General features: G+C 36.1%; 1 protein-coding gene and 1 long non-coding RNA gene across 9 annotated transcripts in view; one reads left to right on the forward strand and one right to left on the reverse strand.

The window, feature by feature from the left end:
* The window catches only part of Bnc2 (basonuclin zinc finger protein 2), a 414,469-nt gene that overhangs the window by 57,646 nt on the left and 338,202 nt on the right, over positions 1-18,621 (reverse strand). The gene's annotated exons all lie outside the window — the stretch shown is intronic.
* Positions 114-18,019, forward strand: LOC150065433 (uncharacterized). Of its 2 annotated transcripts, none has more exons than XR_016534771.1 (5): positions 114-197; positions 1,797-1,859; positions 14,137-14,293; positions 15,301-15,419; positions 17,474-18,019. It is a non-coding gene; the product is annotated as an uncharacterized LOC150065433 (long non-coding RNA). The 2 variants fall into 2 exon arrangements; XR_016534772.1 differs by lacking the exon at positions 17,474-18,019 and adding an exon at positions 15,743-15,896.

The following is an 18,621-nucleotide window of genomic DNA, read 5'->3' on the forward strand; positions in this document are numbered from 1 at the left end:
TATTGGTGTTGACAAGAAAACTGTACAAGATTGCAGAATTCTAGTACTTTATACTATTTATTCATGTCTAAGTTCTAGATTCTGTTTACAGCAACCAAAGGTGGCGACCTCAGTGGTCCATTACAATAATGGTTTATGTCAAAAGTCAGCTCAGTGCACTAGTGAATATAACCACCCATACTTAAAAACAAAAAAAGGTGAGACTGGCTAACCTAAAAAGTTTTAAGAAGAAGTGCACATGCATATGTTTTAAGTGTAAAATGCTTGAAATATGTGGTTTGTTTTTGTAAGAATTTACTACTGTGGCTGATAACTGGGTAACCATTAGGTCTGTTTGAGAATAACAGGAATTTTCTACTAAATATAGTTTTCTAAAAGCATGGCAACCATAGTCTGAGAGTTAACTTGAGCACATATTTAGTAGGTAGATTATACAGGTGCTACTGCTGAAATGTGTGGTCCACCGAGAATCACAACGTTTCACTATCCACATTAGGAATGTGCGTCCTGTTATGGTTCCTGACCAAGGGCAGTCCAATGTTTATCTCCTATAACTATCCATAAAGTCTCTTAATTATGACAGCTAGTTAGCATCATTGTAAGTCCTAAGAAACTGCTGTTAAAAGTCTTTTATGAGTAATCTGAAATGGTGTAGCTTAAGTCAAGTTAATATGTAAGTAACTTTTTTTTACAGGCATTACTAAGGAGATATAGTCTTTATCATTAATATAAATAACATTACAATGCTATTATGAAAAACACTTGATCATCTACACTATGAATGCGAGGGAGATTTAAAGCTCTCTTGTTCTTCTATTTCACTTTTATTCAAAATTTTCATAGGGGAAATTGTGAGCGATTAAGCTCCTTTGTTTTCATCTAAGTCCTATTTTGAAGACAAAGTATATACCCAGAAAAAGCCCTCATTACCAATCACTCTAATACAGGTAAGTGAGACCATGAATCTGACTCTCAGAAAGTGAATGAACACTGAGGTCTTTTAAATATCTTTTCCTAGCCAGGATAATCTGATATATTTTAGCATCAGAACAAGCTTTGTGTGCTTCATTTGGCCATATCCAGATAAAAGAAGTTAAAAGATATACAAAGATATACATTCAGAAGCCCGCATTAAAGTTCAGTATTAAAACAAAAAATACTTTGAATAAAATCCTTTTTCATTCAGTTTCCCTGTTTCATCCGTAACAATGAATGGAATCCCAAGATTCCTTCCCTCAACCCCTGGAAGGATCATTTAGGAGCATAACCTTTCATAAAATGGAGAAAAAGAGAATGCTGCAGACTCCAAGCATGTGGAAAAGAGAGATTTAGGAAGGACTCAATGAGGCAGTGACAAAGAACTTTTATCTAAATTATGATGGAATATTAAAATAGTATGACTGTAGGTTTATCCTATCTTATTTTCTATGGTAGATGGAAGCAATTTCCAATTATTGTTTACATTCAAGGTAAAATGACATTACTTTTGCTGTTCAATATGGTAGACCCACTCATACCCCAGAGATTGTATCATCCAAGTAGAGGACTTTAGTTTAGAAGGCCAAGAGATGACTGTGGACTTACATCTTGTATTCAAGAATACCATCATAGTGTTGTAAATATCAGTCAATCTAACTTAGTTCCCAGGGACCGTGCTTGTGCTCTGTCAAAGGACTGGGATTTGGTATACCTGGAGGAACAGTATGGTGGTCAACCTGTATAGTGGCAGATAAGTCTACATAACTTTATCTCAAGCTAATGGGTGCTAAAAACATGTACTCTTGTTTCTCTTGTAGCTTCCCAGAATTTCCACAAAGGCTCAACATAGACTGGGCCACAATGGGCGGCGCCTGTGACTCGTAAGTGTATTATAAGATAGTGGACAATTCAGGTTACTATAAAGATTGATTAACTGCTTTCTTTTTGAACGTAATGGCAACAGAAACCCATAATTTCCTCTTTTTTGTTGTTGTTAAGATAAAGTGTTCTGTCTGCTCTCTTCTCCATAATGGTTTTGTTTAGGATACATGCACGGTAAATAGTAGGTGTATTTCTTTAGAAGTAGGATGGGACCATTAAAAATAGCATCATTATTGTGTCTACAACAAACATTCAAAAAAGCCCTAAATTGTGCTTAAGCACAATTACCTTAATGCCAGTTGAGATTTTACGATACAACTGTGAGGTAGTTTATTTTTAAGGCAGTTTAACCTGCCTGCTTCATTCCTAAGAACAGACATTCAAGTTTTAAATCTAGGGCTCACAATAAAATGATTAAGCTATGCTCAGCAGGTTCTTTAAATATTTAAGAGAATTTTCATCATCTAAATATTTACGGCAGCAACACAATCAGGTGTATTATTTTTTTCTCTTGTTTATCAGGAATAGAAGGTCCTTATCCTTTCCCAAAGGTGGGGAGTTGGTTGCAAGCTTTTTAGAATACTAGATATTGATGAGAAAACCATATTCTAACATAGCTGTTCAAACTAATGCTGTAAGTAACCAATGCTTACCTGCAAAATCACCTCTATCAATGGTAGCTTACAGAGCTAATACCTAGAGGGGGGTTTCTTTTGAACTATATTCCCTCCACAAGCACTTTGGTTCTGTCCTCATATTGGCAGCCTTTCAGCAGTAATGCCACTATCACTAATACTACATGAAATGTGCATGATCTTCCATCTGAAGGAAATAATTCACCAATTGGACTGACAATAGAGTGCAGTGTGCAGTAAGCCTGTGAGTCCAGGCTAGACACTGGGTGCTAGCTCATGCATAGCCATTACAGAGCTTTACCTAAAAACAGAATGCTGTGCCATTTTTCAATATTTTTTTATCAACTTAAGATTTATTTTTAAAGGAGGGTCTATAAATTGGTAGTCAGGCTCCCCCTTGATGATAAAATGGGGTTAATCCCACAAAGGGCACAATGAAGTCATAAATATCAGAAGGTGGTTTCATGTGGGTTCATGTAATGATCTAGTGCTTATAGTATGCATATTTTAACACACTTTAGATTTATGGAATTGAGACTCAATTAATGAAACCTTACCAAGAAAGCACAGCTAAGAAATGTCATAAAAGTTAAAGGAGTTTCTGTTGCCCCAAGACAAATTTTTGTATGAAGAAGTCAATTTTCCAGTTTGCTATAGAGTATATGAAGAAAAACATAGAAAAGAAAGCAAGAGGAAACAATTCTGAAAATATAATAGATTCCTGCCACATTTTTGCCTTACAAATTATAATAAATACCATTTCTAAGCAGCATAGGATATATTTAGGAATGAGGAAATTTTAAGGGTCACACTGAAAGTGAAATATTTTCTTCCTAAGGTTAGCTCCATGATACTACATGATTTTATCAAATAGAGTCAGACAAATAAATGGCCCTGTGGTTCCTCTAAATAATGCTCTAACAATTAATGCAATAAACATTTTTTTCATTTTTGTTCTTCTAAGAAAACCTGTTTTTAAAACAAATATGAGCACAAACCTTTGAGGAAGGGGAAAAGGTAGATCATGTCCCACCCACTCAACATTACAAAGTACTGTAAGTCTATATGAATTGAGTCTCTAGTCCTTTGATAAACTGATAAATTTAAGGTACAACAGTAGGATCAAACTATCTCTACTAGAAAACAACAGCAACAACAAACAGCCCTTTTTCTCCCCCAAAATCCCTTCATTTCATTAATGATAATCTGGTAGAGTTGTCCTACATAATGCATAGCAAATTTTGGTGAGTTTTACTATCACTGATATCTGCAGACATGACATTATTTTGTTTTCATATGTTATTATAATGTTATAAATGTATATGGCTATACAACTATAAATTGAGAGCACCTTTATAAATACCTTAAGAACTATTATTTAGCAATTAAGTGAGCCTCTTCATATGCCAACACCATAGAATTTTTAACCTGCCAATAAACCATTAAACATATTTATTGTGACAGTTATTAGGTTCAAGAGGTTCCATCCAGGAAATATAGTTCAATAAGAAAAATAACCTTGTTGTGAATCAGAAGACATATTTATTCTAGTCAAGAAATGAGTGTGCCCTAATCTTGTAAACATACTTGGCACATAGAGGCAAGTTAAAATCCATGTGGAAAATTTGCCAGGCATTAGCAATATCAATCACCTGCCCTTATTCGTTATCTCTCATTTCTCTAAATTACTGTTTCTCCATTTATAAAATGACTAGTTGTCTATAGTGTATGTGGAAATACACCTGAAGATAAATGACAAAGCATGATTCCAAACAAGAAGTAGTTATTCACGTCTCTGAGAGTTAAACATCTTAGAGGTTCTAGGAATAACTTTTAATTTTGGACTACAGATAAAGCCCCCAAATCCAGAAAGAACTGCCTCTGTCTTTCACAATTACAACTATTTCAAACTGTATAAAATGTATGATGTGGCTCAGTTATACATTTACTCTCATGATGGATTTATCAATGATAATTTTGCTTCCTTTTGAATTCAGCTTAAAATTTAAAATCTTAAACTTTCCAAGCTACAATAAAATTATAAACCTTTAAATGCTGGAGATCAATAAAGTTCTCACAGGTTTTATATATTTCTATATACTTCATATAAAACTAAGAAAAAATAAAAATATTTCAAGACTACAGATTCTTTCCAAAGAGTTCAAATATAACAAACACCTCCTGGTTACGGTCAGCTCAAATTCCAAGTAATTTTTTTCACTTTAACATGAAAGGGTATCCATGTATGGGAATTAATGCACCATCTATCTGGGAAATATCATGTAACCCTTCTATTAATTACAATAAAAATATATGAAAAAAATAAAGTATCTTCTTTGAAACACTTTTTAGTGGGTAAAAGAGAAGACTCTAGAATTAAAATCCTAGGTTTGAAACCCAATTCAATGTCGCTTTCCTGTGAAGTCAGAGCAATACTGTTACCCTTTCTCAGCCCTGTTTCCAACAATAAAATGTGAAGAAATGAACTTATCTTCTAGGCCCATTTGGAAAAAGTACATGAAATAAAATGGGCAAAATCCAAACATAAAACTCAGATACAATTATAAATAACTAGTTAGTGTTATTCTGCCTTTGCACTGCAAATTACCCAAGTCATGCTACTGAGGTTTTGTAGTACCAGCCTGCTTAGGCCCTAACACTGACATTTTTCCCCTAATCTTTGTTTATAGAAGAAGTAAATAATCCTAACAAAGAACATTCCAGTATTCAGTGCTGATAGTTCCATGATAAGGCAGGGCCTGGCACCATCACAGGGCCTGGCTATCTATTAAGGTGAAAACATAACTTTGATAATGAAGCTGTCTCCTGATTTATAGAAGCAAACCCGTCTTAATTCTTGGCAGTCAGAGTCAACTAGCATCTAGAGACAACTGTGCCTGGAGGAGAGGAGAACACAATACGCAAGCAAGCCAGGATTTAGAGAAAAAAAGGGGGAAATTGACTCTCAGCTTTGAAAACACTGAAGTTGTTCTGAAAAGAAATACATTTTTAAAATTCTTAGAGAAAACTTTTAGAAAGAGACATTATACGCAGGTTATATTTTCTTCCCATAAATCCACTCCTTAATCAAAGTGCTAAAAACCTGAATTAGCTCAATTGAATTGAATTTTAGCATTTACAATAGTATTAATGCTCCAGGCTGAACAACTCTGTTTCTTCAGCTGTATTTGTACTGTGAAAGGTATGACATTCATTCCATCCAGTACAGTCTCATTTTAGCACATTTGTAGGATGGTCACAGGCGCACACAGTCTCATTAACCACATTTACAATCTCTTTCAGAAACTCTGGAGGACTTCCCCAAATAACAGTGTAATTGTAGCATTCTGGTAGCTCTTTTCACTTTTTTTTTTTTTCAGCAACTCAGGAAAAAAATGGACTCTGAAAAGACAGTTACAAAACTGGCACAGGTACTGGTCCACAAAAGCTTTTAGAAATCTATCAAAGTTTTCCCATTAAAAGCTGGAAGAAAGTAGAAAACTTTTTGCTTTTTTAACAGTCAATTATAGATTTACAAAAATCACACTCTCAAGTTCACAAACATCTTATGAGCATAAGAAGTTTTTTTTTTAAGCCAAGTCCCAGAAGTATTAATGCACAAGTGAATGAAGGCCACCCAGTGGGCTCTGGATGGATCTCAAAACAGCTTCAGGAGGACAATCACCATTTATCAAGAGAAGTCCTGACTATGACTAGCTTTATTTCTATGACTGTTCTTCATCCCACACTTAAGACAAACTATTCTGTTGTTTCCTATGCATGGCTCATGATTTTCTGCTCCTGTGCCATTTGGCAAGTTGAAATGAGACTTAAAAAATAATGAACTTCTTGATAAAGCTCTCCTGACCTGTTGGAATGGAAGGTACACTTCTCCCTTTCCAGAACTTTCCTATCATTTTTAAGGGGTAGTGTTAGTGGGTCTCACACTTGCTCAGTAGGCACTGCAACACTGAGCCTTCTTCCAGCCCTTCATATTCTCTAAGACAGCTGTCATGGATGAAATAAGTCGAGTATATTTACCAAAATTTACATGCCAGTAAATAGAAATTTATATGTTAGGATTTGATTGACTTCACTGTAGAGGTAACTAGAACAGAATTCATTCAAGACAGATATTTCCTTTGAAAGACAACTTCAAGGCAATGAGACTTGTGTGCTGGCATCAGAGGTATGAAGATGACATGGTGATATTTAAATCTCATTTGAGGGGAGATTTAAGATGTGGTAAATATATACAGAAGAGAAATAGACTCTCTGGGGAAAAAGGCAGAACATCCTAGGTATATCTACTCTACCTATAAAACAAAGCAAACAGTTTAAAAATTAAGAAGACGAGCTCAGAATGTGGAGTTTGGACTTAAGCCCTCGGGTATGAAGCACATATCAGTACCTTTAGTTGTGTGTCATGATAAAATGAAAACATCTTGGCTGGAGAACTGATCTGGAAATAATGTGTATAAAGAAATTAGAGAATTCTTCTCAGAAACTCAGGACAACATATACATGAACATAAATAAAAACAGAATAGACAGTAGTTGGAACTCAGGACAACATACACATGAACATAAATAAAAACAGAATAGACAGTAGTTGGAACATATCAGTGTCTCTAATCATCAGTAATAAGGGTGTTGTGCAAATAGTACTCAGTAAACAACTTCAATGACAATACTATAGTATTTGGAATATATACTACTTCTGTTTTCTACTTTAAAAAAATTAGACTCCTCTGTGTATATGTAGCTCACCCAGCAAAAAGGATGCTAGCAAAAGGAACAAGTTCAAGTCACTAGCCTAGGTAAAAGGCTTTCTTCAGAATTCATAAACTTTTTAGTTCTTTATTAAAGCATGAGATGTTAAAACTTGTCAAATATCTATCCAAGAAGGCAGGAAAGATGTCATCGTTCCTAAAAAAGCACTTGTATTAGTATTTTGAATGGGAGTTCAAAAACTAAACAGTTAAAAAAACACTTATTAGAGGATAAGTATGTGAAAACTCTTCTACATATTTCTAAGAAACAGAGATGACTTGGATGAGTTTTTTACTTATAATGATTAGCTAACATTTTTTTGTAAAGTTTGAGTAGAGTTCTGGTGAGGTGTTTTGTTGTTGTTTTGTTTTGTTTTTGTATAATTTAATAGTCTAGTCTGTTTTCAGGCTTTAAAACTTTTTTTCCACTGCTGTCTAACAAATAGCTCAAAAGACCTGTTTATGCCTAAGATATTGGAGGAACAGTTCAGGAACAATTCATCCCTGCAAGACTATGAGTCACAGCACATTGCCAAGGTCAAGGAGACCTCTGTTGGTTAAGGAAAAGCTAGTCACACATTCATGCAAGCTCCCTTAAGAGAAGCTGGCCTCAGTGCCCACTTTTCTTTTTCCACAGATCATCAATCATCTTTACAGAAAAAAAATATCCAACTTCCTTACTGGATGGAGAGCCTCCCGCTAGGCCTTCATCCTGGTTTCTTTTCTGCCTAGTTGGTGATTTGCCTAGTGGTATAAAACCACTACCCAGAAAGAGACTTTCCTCTTGGTAAGGAAAGGACAGCAAAGAGCTCTGCTTAGCACTACTGTTAGAAAATTCAAGTTAGGAAATAAAAGGCAGGAAGCACAGAGATATCTGACCTCTTTTCATGTATTCTCTCTTCATTACTTACTCTTCCATTCAGTGTATCATCCACTAAGCCAGGAAAATCACTGTGCACTGCCAGAGAAGAACTCTGTATTATATGCTTGCAATACCGCTTCAAATACAAGGTCTGAATCTTGTTAATTTACTTTTCCTAGGTTGGAAATCAATAGGTGTTAAGACTTCACAGGTTTTTGAATCGTTTCCTTCTCCTCAAAGTATAACACATCACAGATTAGGGAAGGTGTAGAAGAAATTCCAAGGAAACAAACTGACCTACAAATATTACAAAATTTTATCAATGAATGATGGATGGAATTCGTATGCCATTCATTGCCAGAGGTAGTATTTAGTGCTAAAGTGAGGGAATTATAAGTTTTACTGGTTACTCAGCTTCACTTTGATTTTACTTAGGCAAAAATTGTATTATTACTTTCAGTATGATCCCAATGTGAAGTTCTCATTAAAATACTTTTTGAACCTATCCCCAGAGGCTGTAAGGAAACACCTGTTTGTTCCACCAAAGAGACCAGAAGAAAGGGCAAAACTAGAATCAATAGCCACTTGGATTCATTTAATATAACATATTTTTCAGTGATATTAATAGCCTTAGTCTGAACTAATTACAGCAGCTGAAAAATCAAGTTCTTTTACTTCTACAGTATGGTGTTTCTTCCTGCATTGTACAAGTAGTACTGTTTCCTTGACATAGGCACAGGGACCACATTAAAGTCTTGAAGTTTTTATGTGTGTGGCAGCTAATAACATTCTAAAACATTCACTTACAAGTCTATCAAAATCTATAAAAATCTCATTGTAAAATTTATGGTGCTAATGCAAATATTCATAACAGAATCAGAGATAAATGTGGGACCTACTCTCATTTCTGTTTAAAACAATTTATTGATCTACTTCCATATGAGTGTGATTTGTATATTCCACAAATACATATACTTCATTTAAAAAATAACATTACTGTAGCCTTTCCAATATGTAGGTATTTTCTCTTTCCTTGAGTGAATGAAATGCTTAAAAGGCTATTTGGATCATCATATTGCTGATGTAACTTTCATGCTCTCTAGTAGAAGATCAGAGAACTTTTTAAAACTCTGCTTCTTCAACATGTAGTAAATAAAACTGAGTAATTCTATAAATTAATGTCACTTAGATCACTAAAGCATTTGGAATAATAATTTTCAAGCTAGCAAGTCATAAATTAATAAGATCCTTTTTCTGACTCAGTTGCACAACCTGTAAAATGGAATAATGCTGACACAGAGAAGTACTAAAGAATAATAAAGGTCAAAACAACAATCAAATAGAACCTGGATAATTATATAATTAAGTAAACAACTGGTTGAGCTAACTTTCTGCAAGATGACAAAGGTACAACCAATAAAACTACTTTGTTGTTTTACTTTATATATTTATTTGCAGGGTTACTATAGGGAAGTGGCATAGCTTAAAACTTTGATGTTTTAAGGGTTGTTATAAAAAAGTATTAGAAATAGTTACAGATACAAACATATTGTATTTTTACCCCAATCATTAATTGATGAGTATATTTGCCTGGGAAAGGATCACACTGACATAAAGCATAAATAACTTTTTTCATGTATGATAAATTCTAAAACATAAATTGAATGATGAGATAAGATGATATGGTAGTAGATGACACAGAGAGATGAAGGTATGGGACCAGGATGAAAATAAAAAATCTTGAATGTGTTTAAGCACCATCACCAGCGAGGGAAGTCCACTGACCACTCAAGAGCTAAAAAGATGAGTTACTACTATACTGCTCTTGCCACACAGCCTAAGGATAACTATGTTTCAAACTCATTTTTATGCTCCTTCCAAGCAAGAGGGCCATGTGCTTCTACTATAAAAGTGTCAGAAATTGGTACCCGTGGTGCAAAAAAACCACTGGTGGTGTTTGAGTTGTGCAAAGTCAATCGGAAGGATCTTAAGAAGAAGCTATGAATGAGAAGAATAGGAAGAATGAATGAGGGCAGTCAGGATCTTACACATTTCTATCACCTGATTTTTTTTTTTTGCCAGTCCTGGGCTTGAGCTCAGGGCCTGAGCACTGTCCTGGGACGTTCTCAAGGCTAGAGCTCTACCACTTGAGCCTCATCACCACTTCTGGCTTTTTCTATGTATGTGGTACCAAAGAATCGAATCCAGATCTTTGCGCATGCTAGGGAAACACTCTACCACTCTAGGCTAAACTCCTGGCCCCCGATTTTTTTTTTTTACTTAGCCCTGATACTTTAAAAAAGAAGAAGAAAATTCTGGTATTACAGAAAAATTTCTTAACAGCAGCTCTTTCCTAGTAATCTGTTATTTGTATCTTTCTCTAAAAGAAATTTATATACTTCCTTTCTTTGAGATGTTTTGAGATAGCCAATAAGTCTCTCAGGCCTTCCCACAAAAGATAGATGACCAAGGTTTCTTTCTTCTTTGACTTTTTTCTGTTTTCTTTTTTAATTTTGATTTTTTATTTCGATGTACAGAGGGGTCACATTTATATTTGCCAGATAGAGGGTGCATTACTTCTCACATATTGATATCCCTTCTTATGTTTTTGTCCCCATTTCCTCCCCCCACCTCCCTTCATTTTTCCCCTCCTATTTCAAATGAATAGGTAAACATCTATATAATATACCAGGTAACAAAGTGGGATACAGTAACAATATGAGATTAACCAAAGGGCAACAAAGAGTATGGAGAAAACCATAATAAATAAAGAGTAACAGTCACTTATAGTTAAGCTGTTGTTCCATGTTCTGGAGGTCCATTAATTTGGCCTCATCCTATATGGTCTTATGTATCTAGGGTTTGAGCTATTATAATCCTCTGCTAGGAGAGTTCTAGCTGTATACCAATTATTACAGATGAGGAAAACCATTGAGCCTATGCTCCTTTGGGTCTGGCTTCTTCACTTAACATGATTTTTTTCCAAGTCTTTCCATTTCTTTACAAATGGGGCGATGTCGTTCTTTCTGATGGCGGCATAGAGTTCCGTTGTGTATAAATACCACATCTTGTTGATCCACTCACCAACTGAGGGGCATCTGGGTTGGTTCCATGTCTTCGCTATAGTAAATAGTGCTGGAATGAACATTGTTGTGCTAGTGGATTTAATGTGTCCTTGTTTCTGGACCTATGGGTAAATGTCCAGTAGTGGAATTGCTGGGTCATAGGGGAGCTGGCAAAACTGGTTAAGCACCTGCAGAAAGCTAAAGTTGGATCCTTCTTTGTCACCCTGCACCAGGATTAATTACAAATGGATCAAAGACCTGGAGGTAAAAGCAGACACCCTAAAAACTTTACAAGAAGGAATCAGAAATACACTAGGCCTCTTTGGCACAGGTTGAAACTTTCTTAATAAAGACCCAGAAACACAACAAATCAAAGATATCTTGGACAAATGGGACTGCATTAAATTGCAGAGCTTCTGTATGACAAAGGACATAGCTAGCAAGTTAATTAGAAAGCCCACAGATTGGGAGAGGATCTTCACTAACCATATAATAGACAAGGGCCTCATATCTAAACTATATCTACAGCTAAAAAAATTGAATCTTTCCAAAACAAATCTCCAAAGAAACAACCATCCCATTAAAAGGTGGGCTAAAGACTTAAAGAGTGACTTCCCTGAATAAGAAATAAGAATGGCATATAGACACATGAAGAAATGCTCAACATCTCTGGCCATAAAAGAAATGCAAATCAAAACAACTCTGAGATTCCACCTCACTCCACTTAGAATGGCCATGATCAAGAAATCCAACAACAGATGCTGGCGGGAATGTGGCCAGGAGGGATCACTACTACACTGTTGATGGGAGTTTAAACTTGTTTAACCACTGTGGAAAGCAGTATGGCGGTTCCTCAAAAGATTAAACATAGAGCTCTCCTTATTTGACTTTTTTCTGAAGAACTTTAATTTCTTTTTTAGCAAATGATCTACTTTTGTCAGTCAAACCACTTGCTCTTCATTGCTCATGCCAATCATGGGATATGCCCATCTTCTTGATGTTATAAAGTGGCAAATATTTCATTCTGAATCCTGCTGTGCTGATTTATGGTTGCAGGAGCTTATTCTAGTTTAGGAACTGGGAAAACTATTTAGAAGTTACAGTGACCCAGAAAAGAACAGAAGGCGGGAAGAAAACTCCTTCTTACACACTGCTATCAGTACTGTTGGCTGCTTACAGGATTCTTGTGTCAACAGGACAATAATATAAGTGTTAATACTGCAAGTGGAAGCAACATCCAGAGAGAATGGATGTCCTTTGCTACACAGGGTAGGGAGTAAAGATCTGAGAAGAAATTACAGTAGTGCTGGAAGCCAGCAGTCTATGGAGTCTGTGGCTGTCAGCAGTGTGCAGTGGAGCTGCATCAAAGCCGAGTGGACTGTGACCTGAATCCTGCACATCCCGTGCCTGGTGAGAGGGGATCAATGGCTGTGTTTGCTGGGCTCTAGTCGTCCCTTTGGCTAGTGAAAGCTACGTTGAAAGGCATGCTACAGGGCCTCTGGGCAGCCGGCAGCCTGGCATTAGCAGAATTTCTTATGCAGCTTGGCTAGAAAGTATACCAGGCACCAAAGCAGCCTTCCCTTGGACCCCCCTCTACAGTTCTATCCCACCAACTCCCCTTTGGCTGTCTGTTTAGTGTCACTCAGTTGGGATGGATCCCGTTAAAGATCTGACGCTTAGGACTCGGAGGTGTCTGGAACGCCTGCCTCTAATCATAAACACCACAGCTGGCAATGATGTGGTCAAAAAAAAAAAAAAAAAAACCACCTTGATCCAGTACACATTCTCTTTGATGTCTCCAGAGTGAGTTCACTGCCCAGAGAAAAAGGTATGGATTTAAAAAAAAAACACTGAAAAAAAATCAAGCTTGACATTTTCAAATCATAACCATATGACTTTCAATTCCATACTTTTAAAGTGTGTGTATTATATGTGTGTATATATGTATATGAAACTTTTTGTTCTAAGAAACTCAGAGGGAAAAAAAGGCATCTGACAATGATAACATGAAACAGGTTTGGAAGATAATGGTAGTTTGAGAGGAAAGCACTTCCAAAAGGGAAGGAAAAAAAAAAAAAAGTCTGCCTGCCACTACCAAAAAAGGAAGAAGCCTTCGGCCAAAGATTGCAAACTGCAGTGACCTTAAGTAAGAGACTGTAGCTGATTCAAGGAAAAATAAAAACTTTTCAAAGACAGCAATGTTGTGCTGTGTCACTGCTTCTAAGTACCTCCATGCCCTCTTGCCTTTCGGGTGGCCTGGTAAACACACAGCCACACTGGGCTTCCAGCCTCAGGCCACAGGCTTCTGATGAATATTCAGCTACATTAACATGCATTTCTTTGTGTTGTTCTTGGTGAGGTTATTTTGTGTATCCACTTAAAAAAAATTTACCAAGGCTGGGAGGCCCCTGTGTTGCTTTCACACATGTTAGATGCTAAGATACCCACCAACAAATTTGGAAAATCTTCTTTTAAAAAAACATACTCGCCCTGTCTTCTACAAAAGTAAATTAACCATAGAAGTCACTCAGTCACAAACTGAGAAAAGCATTATCAGAGTGTCACTAATGACTAAACTATATACCTGAGTGCCTAAATACCCAATGTGAGAACTCTGCTTCTTACTTCAAAAGGTGGTTCTTTCTAGCATACACAGTCTTCAATACAAAGAAGTAAAAAAAGAAAGCTTAGTTAAGTGAATGCACTTCTTTTTGTCTTCTAATCTTAAAATTTTAAATAATTTGTAAGAAATCTTATAGTTATTTACTAATTTATATTACCTGAAGAAATGAAATAAAAAGATGTACTAGTGGTTTTACAATGCTAAATTTGTCACCTGAAACTATATGTTTACAGATCTTATTCCAACCTAGTATAAAATAATCAGATGGCTCTAATCCCAAATAAGGTAAATGATAATTAGATGCTTCTTTGGTTCTGCAGGAGGAAAGAAAAAATAGCATAACAACTTCACACTGGTCAGCTGCAGTGCCACATAAGCAATGCTTAAACAATCTCTCTACAAATGGCACATAGGAATGCAGCAGCGTACACATGCAGTAACAATACCCAGATGAAGACAAAAAGTTTGAACACAGCTGTGAGTACCTAAAAGCTATAATGAAGTGAGGTTTTACAGACTAGCCACATTTCCCCATAAGGACGGCAGCGCCTTTTGATGCAGATAAGATTCAAATTTATTGAGGACAATTGTTTTGTGTAAGGTTCCCTGGGTTATAGAGTCAAGTAGCTGGCTGGAGCAACTTGGATGGCTTCACAGCTAAGAAACCTCACAAGTTTGCACACCCCTATAAGGCAATTTCTTTCCCTCTTTTAATTCTTTATTTGTTAGCATAAGCAGGCAATTAAATGTTAGTAAATTAGCAAAAGGAAAACCAGAGATATACTAACATACTAACATTAGCTACAATATTTACCTTTTTACATTAAGGCTTTTGTATATCTCATATTAGTAAAGCTCTGCCAAAAATTTTAGCCCAGCTAGACCACAAGTATGTGTTTTAAAATTGTATTGTTTATCAGAAAGAAAGGAGGGAAGGAGGGAAAGAATTCCTATATACTGAGATGTACAGTGACAAATTAATTTCAGTATCACCAAATTCAGGAAGGGGGAGGAGGAAAGAAAACATACACACCTAAACTGGCGTCCTGAAATTCAAATATCACTTTTATACCAGTATAAAGTTCATTATTTTACTTCCTTTCTCTAATGCTTAGAGAACTTTTTGAAGTCATTGATATCATATTTTGATGAAAATAGGAGAGTTTATATAGTTAGTGCAGACTGGAAGAAACCATATAAACTGGGACACGATCAGTTATACTGCTTTCTAAGAAGAAAAAAAATACTAGATAACTGCATAATTCTTAACCACGCCTCTGATTTTCAGATGAACAAGAAATGATGCTTGGCACAGATAACTCATGCCCAGGCTGCTACCAAATCTTTAAAAAGCTTTCTGTTCTGGAAAGAACACCAACAAACTTGTGAATAGGTTCTGCTGGTTACTTGTGGAGAGTGACACTTAGCAGAAGAGATAATGAGAGGATGTACTCATCTCTGTATTATATGTCTCTAAATGGCAGAAATAGGAAATAGGAAGCAAACCTTCAACTCATACCAGGTGGACGGACAAACAGAAGGCCTTGACAGCAAGCAGGGCAGGAATTCCCACCCAGCACCACGTGGTCAGGTGGGGCTTTTGGTGAGTAATTTCTGGTTTTACTACAAAACCTTACTTTTTATTAGAACACAGTACCATTTCATTCTCTACAAAACGCCTAAATGAAACAAAACCACAGCCACTTCACTTTCTGCAAGACCTAGATACACATATGTTGTTTTCTGTGGATTTTTTGTTTGTTTGGAAAAGATTTTCTTTACACATTTACTCTTAACAGATTACTTCAGATGTCTTTTAAAAAGTACATTAAGTTGCTTTTTCACTATAGTAGTTAATACCTGTTACACATTCCCAAGTGGGCATGAACAGATGGTCTTATATTACTGAAACTTTTTATCTTCTAGTTGTTTTATATCTTTTTGCTCCAACACGGAATGTCTGTGGCCCCTATGCGTGCAGTCCAGGATTCGGCACAGGTGTTCAAAGGAAGAGTGAGACTAGGAAGAGTGAACTAGGAAGCTGGACAAATTTGCCCCACTCTCTGTCCCAGGACAAGCCAGGACCACCGCCCCAACATACTGCCTGGACTGAACTTCTCCAAGCTCTTGTTCTCCTACTGTCTCTGCAAGTGCACATTGAAGTATAAAAGTCTTTCTTTGAAAATTTTGTAGTAAACGACATTCTCTCTCGCTTTCTCAGGCTTACTGACCTGCTCTTCCCCAGAGGCCTCACATACCATGTCAGGGCTTCCTGAAATGGGGTTCTTTATTGAAATGTGAACATTGAGTTTATGTTTAAAAAATAAAAAGGAAAGTTTAAAAACAAAAGTTACAATTTAGAAACAGGGAAAAATAATCCTTTTCCTTTACTTTTTTGAGGTAGGGTCTCATTGTGCAGTACATGTTATCCTAAACTCCCAAAGTACCAGGATTACAGCTGTATACCATTATGCTTGGCTAGAGAACTTAGCTTCTATACATATAAGCAATACTTTCACTCTAGTACTATTCATCTTACTCTCTTTAAAATCTCCTTGATATTTTGGAAATAAAAGTTTAAAAGTTGTATCTTAATAAAGCTAGAAAACAAATGTCTTTCACATAGTTTGGTGAGTTAAAGAAGACATGTTATCAAAAGTTAAATAAATAAAGCTATCAGAATGTCCTTATATTGAAAAGAGGTGTGTATAAACTGAGCTCCAAGAACCTTTAAATAAGGATCAATGTTCCCATTCCCTGACCTCCTTCCTTAAGTGTAATGAAAAGTAACAGTGACTAGGGTCTCTAGGCCTCTTCTAGATATAATCTTCACCTGAATAATAAATCCCAGTGCCTTGTCAACAACAAAGGGAGGGATTGGTACTGGAAGCAAATTTTTGGAAGGAATTTCACCTAGAGCTTGGAAGAGGAATATCCATAGTTGAAGAGATCAAGGACCAAACACAAGAATTTGGAAAACTAAAATAAACTTTCAAAAGATATGCACTTGTCCTTTTTTCGTGGATTCCATTTTCCTCATCCTTAGTAGCTAGATTTAGAAAGTGATTTTCTCTTCAGATGCAAATATAAAAAGAGAAGGCTATACTCGTTTGAATGAAGGTTCCTTCTGGGAGAACATTTTGTTTTCAGTGACTATTAAGTAGAGACCTGGAGTGACGACTGACCATACTAATACAGAGGTTAGATCAGAAGGCTGCCATGCTGACAGCAAAGTAACTATCATTTGTGGAGTTCTTTCCAACATATTAGTGTAGCCATGCTAAAATATTGCCAGTATTTTTTGGCAGCCTTGTAAGGTAGATAATATCATCTCTAACAGAATTGAAGTAGGAGATTCACCAAGGTTAAGTAATTTGCTCAAAGTTATACAGCTAGTAAGATATTGTTCCTGGCATCCTTCCAGGGAGAACTAAAGGAGTGTCATCTCAGTGGAGGGCAGATGGCCATACCCATAAGACAGCAAACAGATATCAGTGGCATGAAGCTGTACCATTAAGACCCTGGTACCAAACATGGCAAGGCCTAGAATCCAAGGACCAAGATAAACTTCAAGAATTTTCTCTAGGGAGGTCTAAGAAACATATCATACATGAAGCCAGCATAATCTGAACTATAATGTTTGCTCCTTTCCTCTAGTGAAATGGGATCATGTGCAGGGCTGCTCCCACAGTGAAGAATTTCCCATGTTTCATGGTGAGAATTTCAGCCAAGAAAAAATGTCATTAAACCATACTATTCAACATCACCTCTGAAATGCTACTTTACTAAGGCATGCTGCCTTTTTCAGGATGAAACAGTCTTGACATAAGGTCACAGGAAAGAAAACCTGGAATGTCTGTGTTTCACCATGGGAATAATTTTAAGAGAATTGTAGCAAAGAAGAAAATCTTGAACAAGGACGCTGAAGATTACAGAAGAAAAGCACAAAATTAAGCAAGAAATGATTTGATGTAAGATTGAAACAAATGGAGAACAAGAGATTCCTTTCTTTTGGAAATAATTCAGGTAGCTAATGTGATGATATATCTCTATGTAAATCTATCTTATTTCTGTGCTTGGACAATGTTGAATCATTGTCATCTAGAGGGCAAGAGCTAGAGGACAAAAAGAAGGGGATTATTTGAATAGTACATAAGAAAGTATAGACAAAGAGAGATTTCTTTCATTAGACAGCCTAGTCTAAATAATTTATGTAAGCCTAATTAATTTCTAATTAAAGATAGATAAAGTTCACATACTGAGGAATAACTATATTTTGTACTAAATTCTACTGCATATGCATACGCCACAGGCACATAAGATGTGTTGTTTTAGACTATTTAAATGACATTATAAACAAGAAATCCTATATTCAGCATATGGTACAAGCACAAGAAAGAATACAGCAAATAGAAAGAGGTCCAAGGCAATTTTGAATAATTTTTTTCAAGTAAGATCAACTAAGTAATTTTTCTGGACATAATATTACTATAGTCACTCCCAAAAGCAAGGGTTTACTTCAGTCCAAAATACACTGTGAATGAAACCAGGAGGAAATTGTTGCACAGGTTAGTCTCTAGAAACAAGCATGAATGGGACACAATTTAGATTTCTCAAAGATAAAGAAATGATCAGACTGCCTGGAAATTTCCTAGAAGATTCACCATATGTCCAGCCAATATACTTGGAAGAAACAATAAAAGAGGCCTACCCCAGAAAAATGAGGGAAGGAGCAATAGTGTTTAAAAAGAAATGTACTCATTACTTGCTATTGTAACTCTAAACCCCCTGTTCATTACCATTCC

Source organism: Megascapheus bottae, chromosome 3 (genome assembly GCF_031878675.1).
Source record: "Megascapheus bottae isolate mThoBot1 chromosome 3, mThoBot2.hap1, whole genome shotgun sequence".
Classification (NCBI taxonomy): domain Eukaryota; kingdom Metazoa; phylum Chordata; class Mammalia; order Rodentia; family Geomyidae; genus Megascapheus; species Megascapheus bottae.